Source organism: Gnatocerus cornutus, chromosome 10 (genome assembly GCF_029298725.1).
Source record: "Gnatocerus cornutus isolate USDA-ARS CGAHR chromosome 10, icGnaCorn1.1, whole genome shotgun sequence".
NCBI classification, from domain to species: domain Eukaryota; kingdom Metazoa; phylum Arthropoda; class Insecta; order Coleoptera; family Tenebrionidae; genus Gnatocerus; species Gnatocerus cornutus.
Genome location: NC_142242.1, coordinates 7,965,504 through 7,977,580, shown reverse-complemented (window position 1 = coordinate 7,977,580; position 12,077 = coordinate 7,965,504). Strand labels below are relative to the sequence as shown.

At 32.4% G+C, this 12,077-nt stretch overlaps 1 long non-coding RNA gene across 1 annotated transcript in view; it reads right to left on the bottom strand.

The window, feature by feature from the left end:
- The window catches only part of LOC148167592 (uncharacterized), a 52,786-nt gene extending 42,535 nt beyond the window's left edge, over positions 1-10,251 (bottom strand). The window contains exons 1-2 of the long non-coding RNA XR_015770849.1: positions 10,153-10,251; positions 7,125-7,240 (exon numbers count right to left, since the gene is read on the bottom strand). This is a non-coding gene — a long non-coding RNA (uncharacterized LOC148167592). The remainder of the gene's footprint in view (positions 1-7,124; positions 7,241-10,152) is intronic.
- Between the last annotated feature and the right edge of the window lie 1,826 nt (positions 10,252-12,077).

Here is a 12,077-nt window from a genome sequence, read left to right as displayed (position 1 = left end):
GTGTGGAAAATAATGACCATTATTCTATAAATCAGTGATTGTTCGTGTTTTCATCAAGTGTCAAAGAGTTAATATTATTAGAGCAGAGGTTCAGGGATTTTCGAAGTGGTGAAAAAGTTGATCTTGCAAGTCCATGACACGATAATGATCTGTAAACATTTTCATTTTCTCATTGTAACGTCGTTAATCGTCTGTCAGGTCATTAGAAATATAAAGCGTTATGTTTGCAGACATTTAAAGAGAAATTCTTCATTGTCATCCATCACGGATGTGCGTTAAAAGAAAACAGTGGTGAGTTCCCTTTTGGAAACAATTTGCATTTTTCATGTCACTCAAAAGTTATAGCAGACGGAGAAATACATCTTGATCTGTTTTAGAGTTATAAAGTAACATTTGTAAGGTTGATAATTCCGTTTGGAATAAATCTTTTTAAAATATTCACTTTATTCGTTTCGTTAATCTGTTTGAATAAAAAAATTAATTTTTGATTTTTTCTCTGAATTCACATCAGCTAATTAGATTTTTAATTGCTATGCGTTAATTTCCCAATTTATATGCAGAACCCGTGAAGCTAAATGCTAATTTACAAGTAGAACAAAAGGAAAGTTTGCCTACATAAAAGTATTTTCAAATCCTAGATTTATATTAAGAATTCTGAGATAAACACAAACTTTAGTATGATATAAACTTGGTATGGCCTTTAGGGTGGTTGGTTTCTACGTTTAAAAAAATCACTCACATTAAACTTGTTGCTAGATTCGCACACTAGCTAACAGCTACATTATTCTCTCTCTTTTCATGCCCAATTTTACAGAATTTGCCGCGAAAAATTACTCCACCGTTTGCCACACGAATACAAAAAAGAACTCATTTACAACGGAAATCACATTTTCTTATTCCTGGAGTTGGCAGATAAGTGATAAGGAGGAGACGTAACAAAAATTTTTCAATCATCCAAACATATTCTACCCTTGCGCCATCCTTCATTACCAAAATTTCCGGTAAATTAATTGCCGTAACTCCCTCAGGCGATGATTACAACACTGTTTCCCAACATCATTACTACCACCAAAATATTTCAAATTTTACCCTCATTGATTGATCGAATTTTATTTAGTATTTAAGTTTAAACTGTCTGAACACGGAATTTACCTTCCATGTTGCTGCACGTCTAATTAGCTCGTGGCTTTTAATTAAAAAATATTATAAAATGCAAACTAAGTTAACAAACCGTGTGATAAAAACAACCTTGTCGGTTGTTATTTCATTTCCTAGGTCTTAAACCATGTTTTTCGCTTAACCCAAAATTGTAATTAAAACCACCCTTATAAGCCGGAAAAAATATACAAACGGTGGTAAGTAAAAAAATGTGAATTTAATTAAATTTCGCTGTCTGGACTCGTCTAGTTTTTTCGATTTAAAATAATATATCGATTAGTATTCCGCCATTTTATCCATCTAATTGCACGTTGAAAAAGTAAACATGCGAACCATTTCAGTCGACTGGGTCCAAATGTCTTTTAACATCGTTATATGACAGTAACAGAAGCGGCATAACGCGATGTAGATGTATGATTAAATGGAATAAATAAAATGGGAAACACTATGTCGGATTGAGATGAAATTCCGGCGACGTGAAAAATGTTACCTTGTCATTGTGTGTTGGTAACAATGCGCTTGAGTTGATTACCTCGGCAAGTCACAAGAATACAAGGGTTGTATAGAAAACAATCAGTAAAGAATAAACGACGCAAATTAAATCCGTGAACAAGATATCTTGTGATTTTTTCGCTTCCAAGCACTTGATAAACCATAGTTTATTATTTTCTGGTGACAGAACCAGTACAATCACTTTCAGCGGCATTTTTTAAATTACAGGATCAGCGAGGACCTCCAGGATAATTTTTACATCGGAAAGCGTAGACAAAGATTTTACATTTGAAGCCGCAGCTGGATTAAAATTCTCATTTATTTTACAGCGTCGCCAGGATTAGGATTCCGATCTTGTTCAATATACAATGCGAAATTTAAGAATGGAACTTATTTAATTATCTACTAACTTTTTTTAAGAAAAATATTTGATTGCTAACCTTTCGTTAATGACAGAAAAACGACAGATGACAGATGAGTGCTCTCAGGGTGCACGTTTGGCTCTAAAATGCATTTTCCAAAAAGTATTTTCGTCATTTTGAGTTTATATAATGAAATATAAAATAAATTTTCATCCTATCGTGTGTTGAAATCTCTCAATTATTAACAAACAGTTTAACTATACCAATAAAGAGTTGACTTTATTATGACAGGTAGCGTATGTTCACTTTGACAGTTATTTATTTTTTTAAAGTTCGAATCTTAATATGATAAGGTTGACATTATTGTTTCCCTAAAATCAAGGCTAAACCTCATAAGCGAAAGCTCAGCCTAAGGCACATAGTTACTATTAGCCTTTAAACGCAAGCTCGGCCAAAAGCTGCGCTAAATGTTAGAATGAAATAGCAAATTTAACGTTGGAATCTCTGGTCAGTTGAAAACGCACTGTATGACGACAAAATTTCGCTTATATTTGTAGTGTTCTTGTGTGAGAAAATAAAAGTTCTTAAAATGCTCGCATAAAAGCCTGTGTATTTTCATTAAATTTCAGTTAACGTTTTAATGTTTTAATTCCTCGTATAATGAAATTGTCGCATATGTTATAAAATCCAGTTATAATGAATATGTATGATTACAATAAACAAAGTACAGATGGAAACGTGTTGCTTTAAAACACTAATTAAGTCCTTAAAGGTGTAATGAAAATAGAAACGCGTCGTTTCAAGCAAAATCAAGATTAAAATGAGAATTAATATAAATATGCGTGCTCAAGTCGCGTACAAAATTAATTATTAATTATTACAATATGCGAGATTATTATCTGACGCTAACACCTAAAGAATGAACCATAGACACGTGGAGTAGCAATAATTAATTAACAGAAGATTTACTTGATGAGGAAAGTTGTATCAATTTGATGATGCCTGATGCGAAATGAATAATTTTGTATTTTCAGCGGAAGCATTTGGTTAAGGTAAATTTCAACGTAGTTGGAAATCTAGTTAATTAATAATGAGAGAAGCAGACTGTGCATCATGTGCACTAAGGTATTATCTTTAATTCTGTGTCGGTTTCTTTGTGAAAAATGAGACAATTCCAAACTAAAAAACGTTTCAAATGAACATAAGATTTCGTTAGATGAATGAAATTACAATGCCAACTCCATTTGTAAATAATAAATTAAAGATGTTTATAACAGGTTGGTGCTTACTTATCTCTGTGATAAATCGCCTTGATTAAATGAGGTCGTAATACGACTACAATTACTTTTGCGCGAAGAATTTTTAAAGCTGTGGCAACGATTTAAAGGTGTTAAATAAATTTAATAAAAAAAAGCCTCCACATCATTTCTGCGGTCAGTTTTTCCCGTGTTTACTTCATCGCTACCCTTAATTAGAATTCATACTTTGATTAATTCATGGAAATCGCATATTCATGGAAGAAGAACACGTTACTACAGTAAAATTTGTTATGATTTCGTGTGATAAAATGGAAATTTAATTCTCCCACGCTTCTAATACCACATTTTAGAATAATATTTGTTTACAAGTCGGTTTACATCAAATTTCCCGTTAAAATGTAGTTGGTGAATTTTTCAACAGCATTAACAATTCACCCTTGCTTGAAACCATTATTACAATGCACAATCTGCACCCTCATGTTCATCCACTAGCGCAGTGTTGCCTCACACCTTACACTTGTCTGGCAAAATTCACCAAGCCAGAACCCAAATTCAACGGGAAATTAAAGTTGTAAAAATACCAAGGTTTTAAATGTTTGTGGTTTGCGCTTACACAGAAACCTCAATAGTTAAATAACCGCGGGACATAAACCGGTATTTGTTATGGGCGAGTTTATTTCAAATTCCATATTTTCAGATCATATTTTAATCTGGAATAATCTCAATTATATATTGCCTCTATTTATATTTTTCAGTTTTATTTAGTAATCTTTCGGGCAAACTAAAAATTTCTAAAACTTTTTTTGATGACCGGACATTATAAAATTTCTTATTTGATTTATCAGATTAATGCTGTTTGTTGCAAATACCAAGCTAAAATAGAGCGGGAAAACTTAATTAAATAAAAGCAAAAAATCTAAATTCTGTTTACTGGATTTTATGCTGTTTGAAAAATGAATTAACGAGACTCATCTTTGTGTGCAAAATATTTTAATAGGTTTTTTCGAGCAGTTTACCGTGTATAATCGTACTTTATTGCATTCTGGTTCAACCAGAACTAAGCAATTACTTTGTTCGACTACATTGGCCCGGCGCATCCACCATTATTTTAAGTTATTTGCAGTTTATTAGTGAAGGTAAGTGATCCTTTGCATTTTTAATAATTATGAACTACATTTTCATAATACATTAGCAACTCAAGAGATAAACACTGTTCGTTGATGTTCGGTAATGTTCAGTTACGTATATTTATGTTGTCTAGTTTGTTTTACGTTACACTAAGTGTGATGGTGCCGCTCTTCGAAGTCTATTACATCCCCTTAGTAGAAAATGGCCAGCTTAATGTATTAATGACTTTAATTAATACATTAAGGGTAAAATGGACATTTTCACTTTACAAACCGTAACAGGTTGCGCAGAAAATCATCAAAAGATAAAATTTATTGCGGCAATGTGAAGGTGTTAAAATCACTTGTATGACACGTCTCTAAAATGAAAGAAATCAGTTATGATATGGAAGATTTCCAAGATTAAATTGACAAGTGAGAATGGGATTTTTGGAATGTCGTAATAGCAATATATCTTTCCGAATGGAAATTATTAGAATCGTTGAAATTATTGGGGAAACATATAGAATCCCGCAGATAAAAAAAAGTATGGATATAAGTTTTCTCTGACGGTGGTGTTTTGTATGTATACATGTAAATAAATCGTTTTGAAAAAATGTAACATTGCCCTGAAGACAAAATTTTAAATTACAAATTTGATTTTACATTTCCATACAACGGGAACGATTGCAATAATGTTTTTTCAATACATAAAATGGTATAATTAAAACGGTAAAAGTAATTCCCTAGAGGGAATGAAAATCTGTCTTTTCGGAATTTTTCGTGTGTCTCATTAGATTTTCCTTAGCAGGATAGGCGACAGTAAGACAGATTGAGTGAACATGTGTAAACGAACATGTTTTATGATAGGAGCTTTTTCATAATAATGACTTTTACGACTTTATCCGTTTCGGAACTCCTTGAACCGCCTTAATATGAATAATGGTATCTCAAAGTAGCGCCATCAAAAATATCATTTCCAATGTGTTGTAATACATTTAGCAATCGAATTTTATCCCCTGAAGGGTTTAACTTTGCAAAATTTATGCTCCATTTATATGTAACAACATTATTTATTCCACCGCAGCACAACACTAAAATTCGGACTACATGCTATAAATTATTTTCTATGTAAGTACTGACTTATAAGGTAACATAAAGGTAAAGCAGTTTCACAAGATCGAACCATTACCCTCATAACAACACAAGAGAAAACAAACTTAATCTGCTTCAAATAAAATATGGTTGTATAAACAGAAAGCTTTGTCTAATTTACGTCATGAAGATCTTACAAAGTTAATTCCAACGGATCCTAACTTCTGTAAACAACAAAAATAAAATTACAGACATGGGGCTTAAAAATCACAAGTACGTGCCAAAACATTCTTATACGTATTATTTCGTGGACATTGTATCCCAGAATTTTCTATAACGGACGTGGCGAGGGCCAGGTTAAATTGAAAATTTAATTAGAAGAGAAAATGAAAGCAAACTGAGAATGAAGCAGATTATCCGTAACTTTTAAGGCGATAAAAAACCAGGACAATTTACAATCTAAGCGACGTGCAAGCCAGGCGACCAGAAATATTTACTTTGCGTTGCATTTTTCTCCAATGTTGGAATTTTTTCCACGAAAAGTTTCTATAAAAAAGTGGCTGATAAGAGAGTATCTTAAGGCGGAAAAACAAATAAAATCCCCGCGCTTTGAAAATAGCACAGTTGTAAAATAATATTCTATTCTGTCATCGCTGCTGGAATAAAAAATACACAAAGTCACAACGTGATAAAATAAACTCATAAGCAGTTGAAACAATAAGAGCTAAAATGGAAATGTTAGTGCAGTAATATTATCGTTACGTATTCTGAAAGCATGAATTTAATAAACGTAAATTCAAGCAAAACTAAGTTTGACACTTACTGAACCCTCTAACCACAATAAGTGATTTACAACTTGTTTGCGTTATTGCGCTGGCCACACAAATTTAGCATAGTAATGATGAGAGAAATATGTGAAAAAATTCAACAGTTAGTTTTATTATTTGACATAAATTGAAAAGCGACGGTCCCAACGGATTTGAATTTTCGATATGAATCAAAAGTTAGTGGACCCGTGTCAATATTTAAAATGCGTAATGTAACCCGTCAATTAAATTGTTTACATAACGTTGTTTGTATTGATGTTCTATCGGAATCGAGTTCGAAAAATATGTCGATATAATAGTTAGGAAATTGGTCGTAATCTCCCCACAGTTACCGCAGAATTGCGGTTAATTATGACCCTTGACAGATGGGGCGAGATCGTCAATAATCAGAAGAAAAAAACTACCCCCAGTTTGTGCTTGGAAAGAGTGAATTGAAAAAAACATTAGCATAGATATTAGGAATATTGCTTGGTGCGGTCTTTAGTCCAGTGAATCCGTAAGCTGTTTTAAATTTGATGTTGCTTGAATGCGAGTGAATTCTGTCGGCAAAATATCGATTCCAGTCAACTTAGTTAAAGTTGTTTGTAAGTTTGAAAACTGTGAGTGCGTGGTCGGGCATATTTCACGCACCGTCAAAAACTGGTGTAAATGACAAAGTATAAATGTTTTTGCAAGAACGACACTTGGCAAAATGCCGCGTGTTAAAAGTTGCCGAACCACAGAATCAGACGTAAAAACAATATTGACCTCAGCTCGGAAAACCGGCTTATCCGGTGTCATTTCCCAGGTTTTGATGGCTAAATTCAAAATCCGTTGTCGACTTACCGTATTAAATAATTAAATGGGAGATGTTTACTATAGTGATACAACACTGGAAACGTGACATTGAAAGTGTACGGGGTTAGTTGGTCTGGCCACGCGCGATTTTCGACAGAAACTGACTCACCCGACGTTCTTGTCGACGTCGTTAGTAGCGCAAGCGCCCCGACGCCGTACTATGCTATGCTATCCTGTGCGACGCTGCTAATCAGCTCTGCTGAAAGATGTACTTTGCAGCCCACCACCCAAAGAGGAACCATGCGACCCCTTAGCAATTAACGAAAGCTTCACTAACCGCTAAGTGACGTGTACAAAGTGACGTCGGTTTGTTATACCACGACGTGGTATTCGATTAGTGCACATCGCAAGACATGACTTGGACATTAATACCACATTTTTACTCACTTAGTTATGCATCTTATCAGCTAATGCAATTTCCGACTCGTCGTACACGAACAATGTGCGAATGAAAGATAAATGTCTCCACGAAGAATACGATTATATTAATTAAATTCCACCCTGTCATAATAAAGCGGCTTTATAACCTCAGAACTTTTTAAAACTAACAGTTTACCACAACACAGCTTAAACACCCTTAAAACCAACTCGACTAAACAAATAAACTACACGTCAACTTTCTACAAAATACGAGCTTAAATCGCTCATCTCAATTTTTCATACAATATTTGTACAACAAAGTCGCCGTGTTGACTTTCAATTCGACATAAATAATTTTTCTCGCTATTTTAACCACATTCTCTCGTTGCAATGCAATACAAAACCAAAACTATAAAACATTTATATTTTTTCTCTTCAAACTTCAACACTAAAATCACGCATTCACAGTGAGCATTTTTAATTTAAAACAAATCTGCTTTAAAATTGTAACTAGATTTTTTTTTTATTTACAAGTTGTGATTACCAATTAATATTTGTTGTAATTATTGATAATTCCCCGTTTTAAATTAAAGCTCGTAACTACTTTTTTAGGATTATCACGTTCATGGGTTGAGCTTTTACTTTAATATTGGTGGATGCGCCGGGTCAGCATAGAACGTTCTAATTTCTTGTAAAAAGTGTAGCGGCCAATGATTATCACTAAACTTTCCTCCCCTCTAACGTAAGCATTTTTAGCAAACAGACTAAAACTACGCATTCACAATGAGAATTTTTAATTTAAAACAAATCTGCTTGAAAATGGTAAATAGAATTTTTTTAATAATTCTTTTATTCTCGAGTTGTCATTACATTTAAATTTTTGATGTATCTACCAACTTAATTATTATTTTCTGTTGCAAAATTATAAATGAAATCTTGCAATTATTAAAGTTTTAACTATTTCACGTTCCTTAATTGTGCCAAATTTAAAATTTTAAAATAATTAATGGAAATTACTTTTTAAATAGTGAATGTACCAAATCAACATAAAAAATTCCAATTTTTTGTAAAAAAATGTAGCCCCCACCTATCATTAAATGTTTTACATTTTTAAAAAAACTTTAAGATAAAAACCATCAGAATTTTTAATTTAAAATAAACCTGTTTAAAAATGGTGGCTATAAAAATTTTTATTTTATTTTTTACACAAAATCATTACAATAAAGTTTTTCATGTGTCTGCTAACATAATTAATTTATTGATTAATTTATTCCCCTAAATACAAAATAATAAATTAAATTTTGCAACTGCAAAAGTTTTAACGTTTTTCACGTTCATTAATTATGCTAAATTTAAAATTTTTAAAACAGCACAATATGAATTTCTGCTTGAAAATGGTGGATGCGCCGGGTCAACATCAAACTTCTACTTTTTGGTTAAAAATTTTAGCCGCCAATCATCATTAAAATTTCCCCTCTCTAATGTAATTATTTTTAGCTTTTAAAAACAAACTTTAAGACTAAAACCACACATTCACAATGCAGATTTTTAATTTAAAACAAATCTGCTTGAAATGGTGGATGTAAAATATTTTATTTTATTTTTTTATTCAATGTCGTTACAATTAAATTTTTGTGTAAGGTTATTCTCGGTTCCAAAGTTCAAAATAGTAAATTAAATCTGCAAACATTTTTAAGCAGCACAAAAAGATTTTACTTTAAAATGCCTAAAAGCGTCTATTTTTTTTTAAATTGAACCACCAATCATTATCATTAAAATTTGCCCGCCTCTCTAATGTAATTATTTTTAGCTTTTTAAAACAAGGTGAAAGTAATATTGATGCGACATATCCGTTTGATGTATTTGCCAACATAATTAACGAAGTGCTTTGTTATAAAACGATTAAGGTGTAATTTGCTTGTTGAATACCTTCATTAAACTCATTTGAAAATAATGAAAAACGAATAAAACAAATTCTAAAAAAATCGAGTTTGTCTCCGATAACTGCCCGATAAACATCTAATTTCAAATTTCTGGTTTGGCTGGCATCGGAAATAGTGAATAAAACTTTTAAAAACACGCAAAGTAAAACCACTTTGCTTGTCGAATGCGTTCTTAACATCGCCGTCAGAATTTCCTGTCAATTATGAATTAAAGTAGCTGACAAGCACTTGACTTCGAGAAATAAATTTATTCCACTCTTTTCATAAGTATCGTTCTTTTTAGTTTCTTTCTGATTTTATACGCTGCTGACGTAACTAAAAAGAGCAAGATGAATACACAAGCTGTTTACCTTGCTCCTAATTACAACAGCGTAGTATTTATTTGTTTGCTATTCTTTTAAAAGAAAAACTCGAGTGTTAAATACGAATTAGCGCTCCCGCTGCAAATAAAAAATTAAAAAAAGTTTTAAAGGATTTCAAATCAATAAGAATGTTCAGTACGGAATAATTTGGAGTTGAATTGAACCCGTAATAAATTCATCCACGAAGGGACGGTGCTATCTCTAGGGATCTGATCACAGACAAATGTCGTCCTAAGAAAACTTGCACTTGATGAAAAGAGAATTCTATTGAAGTGTGTTGAAAGCCCTGAGCTCAAAAATCAAAATAATAGACAAAACAGTTTTCAAATGTTTCGAGAAAAATCAAATTACAATATTGTTCGTATCAGCTTGATTCTTTTCAGAGTGTACGCTTTCGCGGCCGTTGTCAGTGTACTTTAGCTTCATCGGATAATGGATTTTTCCCGACATTTCGATAGATGGTGGCATCATCTTTAAAGTCCAGAACTTTTTATTTTATATTGATAAAACCGTCGTTTGTAATTAATTAGAGTAAGCTCCAAACTACCAAAAAACAACGAATCAGCGTTATTCAATAAAATTATAGCGCAAATTGCTAATTAGAGTTGGAAGCTACATTTTCAACTACCATAGAAGAGCACAGCGACAAACTACACAAAAACCTTGTTATATGAACTTTGATAATTATATCAGTTCGTATTTTCAATTTCATCATTAGGAATCCTTCGTGTAGTAATTGAAGTAACAAATTATCAAACTCGTGTGGAATTCCAAGACGCTACGTTCCACATCTCTGGAGAATGAGATCAGAATATCCAGAGTAATAGTAAATGACCTGTAACATAGCTTTTCTATGATCTCTATAACAATTGCAACTTTATAGCTTCGGTGTCATTTCGATGAAAATTTCAACGATTCTATCGATTCGTGTTACAAAAGTAGTTCCCTTTGAAAATTTCTTTTTTATGTGCGGACAAAAGAAAGCTTAAAACAAAGATAGACTGCAATTACACCTGAACCCAAGAAAGTCAATATGTGCCAGATCTCTAATCCTAATTCATTTAAAGCGAGAAGAGTGTTACTAAGTGGTGCGATACTAACTTTTTTAGAAGCAGTTTATTGTAGCCAATTTCTTCGAAACCCTACTCTAAATGTAGTGTTACAAATGCGACTACTTATTAAATTAAAAACTAAAAAAACTTGGCTGATATTACTTAATATGAAAACTGTTTCTAAACTCAGAACGCCACCTTACATTTCCCACTGAACATATTCCATTACCGGGGAAATTCGTAAGATGGTGCACAATCACAGAAAATTTCCCCCGTTTCCCCCAAATGCAGAAGGCGTTGAACTCTGAAAATTTACAGACTAAACTTCTTGAACTATCCACCCCCTCTTTAAATGAGGCAAAGAAAATGTATGGTTATGGCATTTGAAGAAAGAATAAACACATTAGCACTGCAAAAACGAAAAACTTCTTAATTAACTTTGATTAAATTTAACCTAATTTCTTTAAGATGGACAAATTATTATGATGCATGAAAATATGCGCTTCATCTTGCTAAATCAATACATGGAAACCGCAAGTCCGCACGACCAATGACAAGGAAGCTGTGTATTTTGATCAATAATAACAAACTATACAATTTTGAAATGTGGAGGGAAACATTCTGGACCTCTGGCGGACAAATTATGAACCACATTGGGGGAATTACATAATTGTTAATATTGTTTAAAAAACGGTATAATAACTCTATTGGTGCTAAACTATTTTATTTAAACGCGACATATCCTTCGATTTATATGCTTGAAGTAAAGAAAGCTATGAATATAAAGCTATGTATTCTCAAACTTTTTCAATATTGCTACTCTTATAAAATAAAACTGAAAGAAGAGTTATTTTAACCCTTTAACTATTGTAAACGTACATGTACGTTTGCAAATTTGTGGGCTTTAACTGTTGTAAACGTAAATGTACGTTTTGACAATTTTCTCAGAAACTACAAATGATAAGAATTTCGAATTTTGAGAACAAATATAAACAAATAAGACGAATCAAATGACAATATTCACAAGTTTGTGGCACTTCCGGTTATACCGGAAGCAGAAGTCAACTTGCTCAGTTTAAATGGAAGACTCAATATTATTAGATTTTTGAATTCTATATCTACATTGAGGGTCATTTTTTGTATATTTATTACATATCGTCAACTAAGTGACAACATTCGCTATCTCAGTTGTGAAAATATTTTGTTACTACTTTTTCTCACACC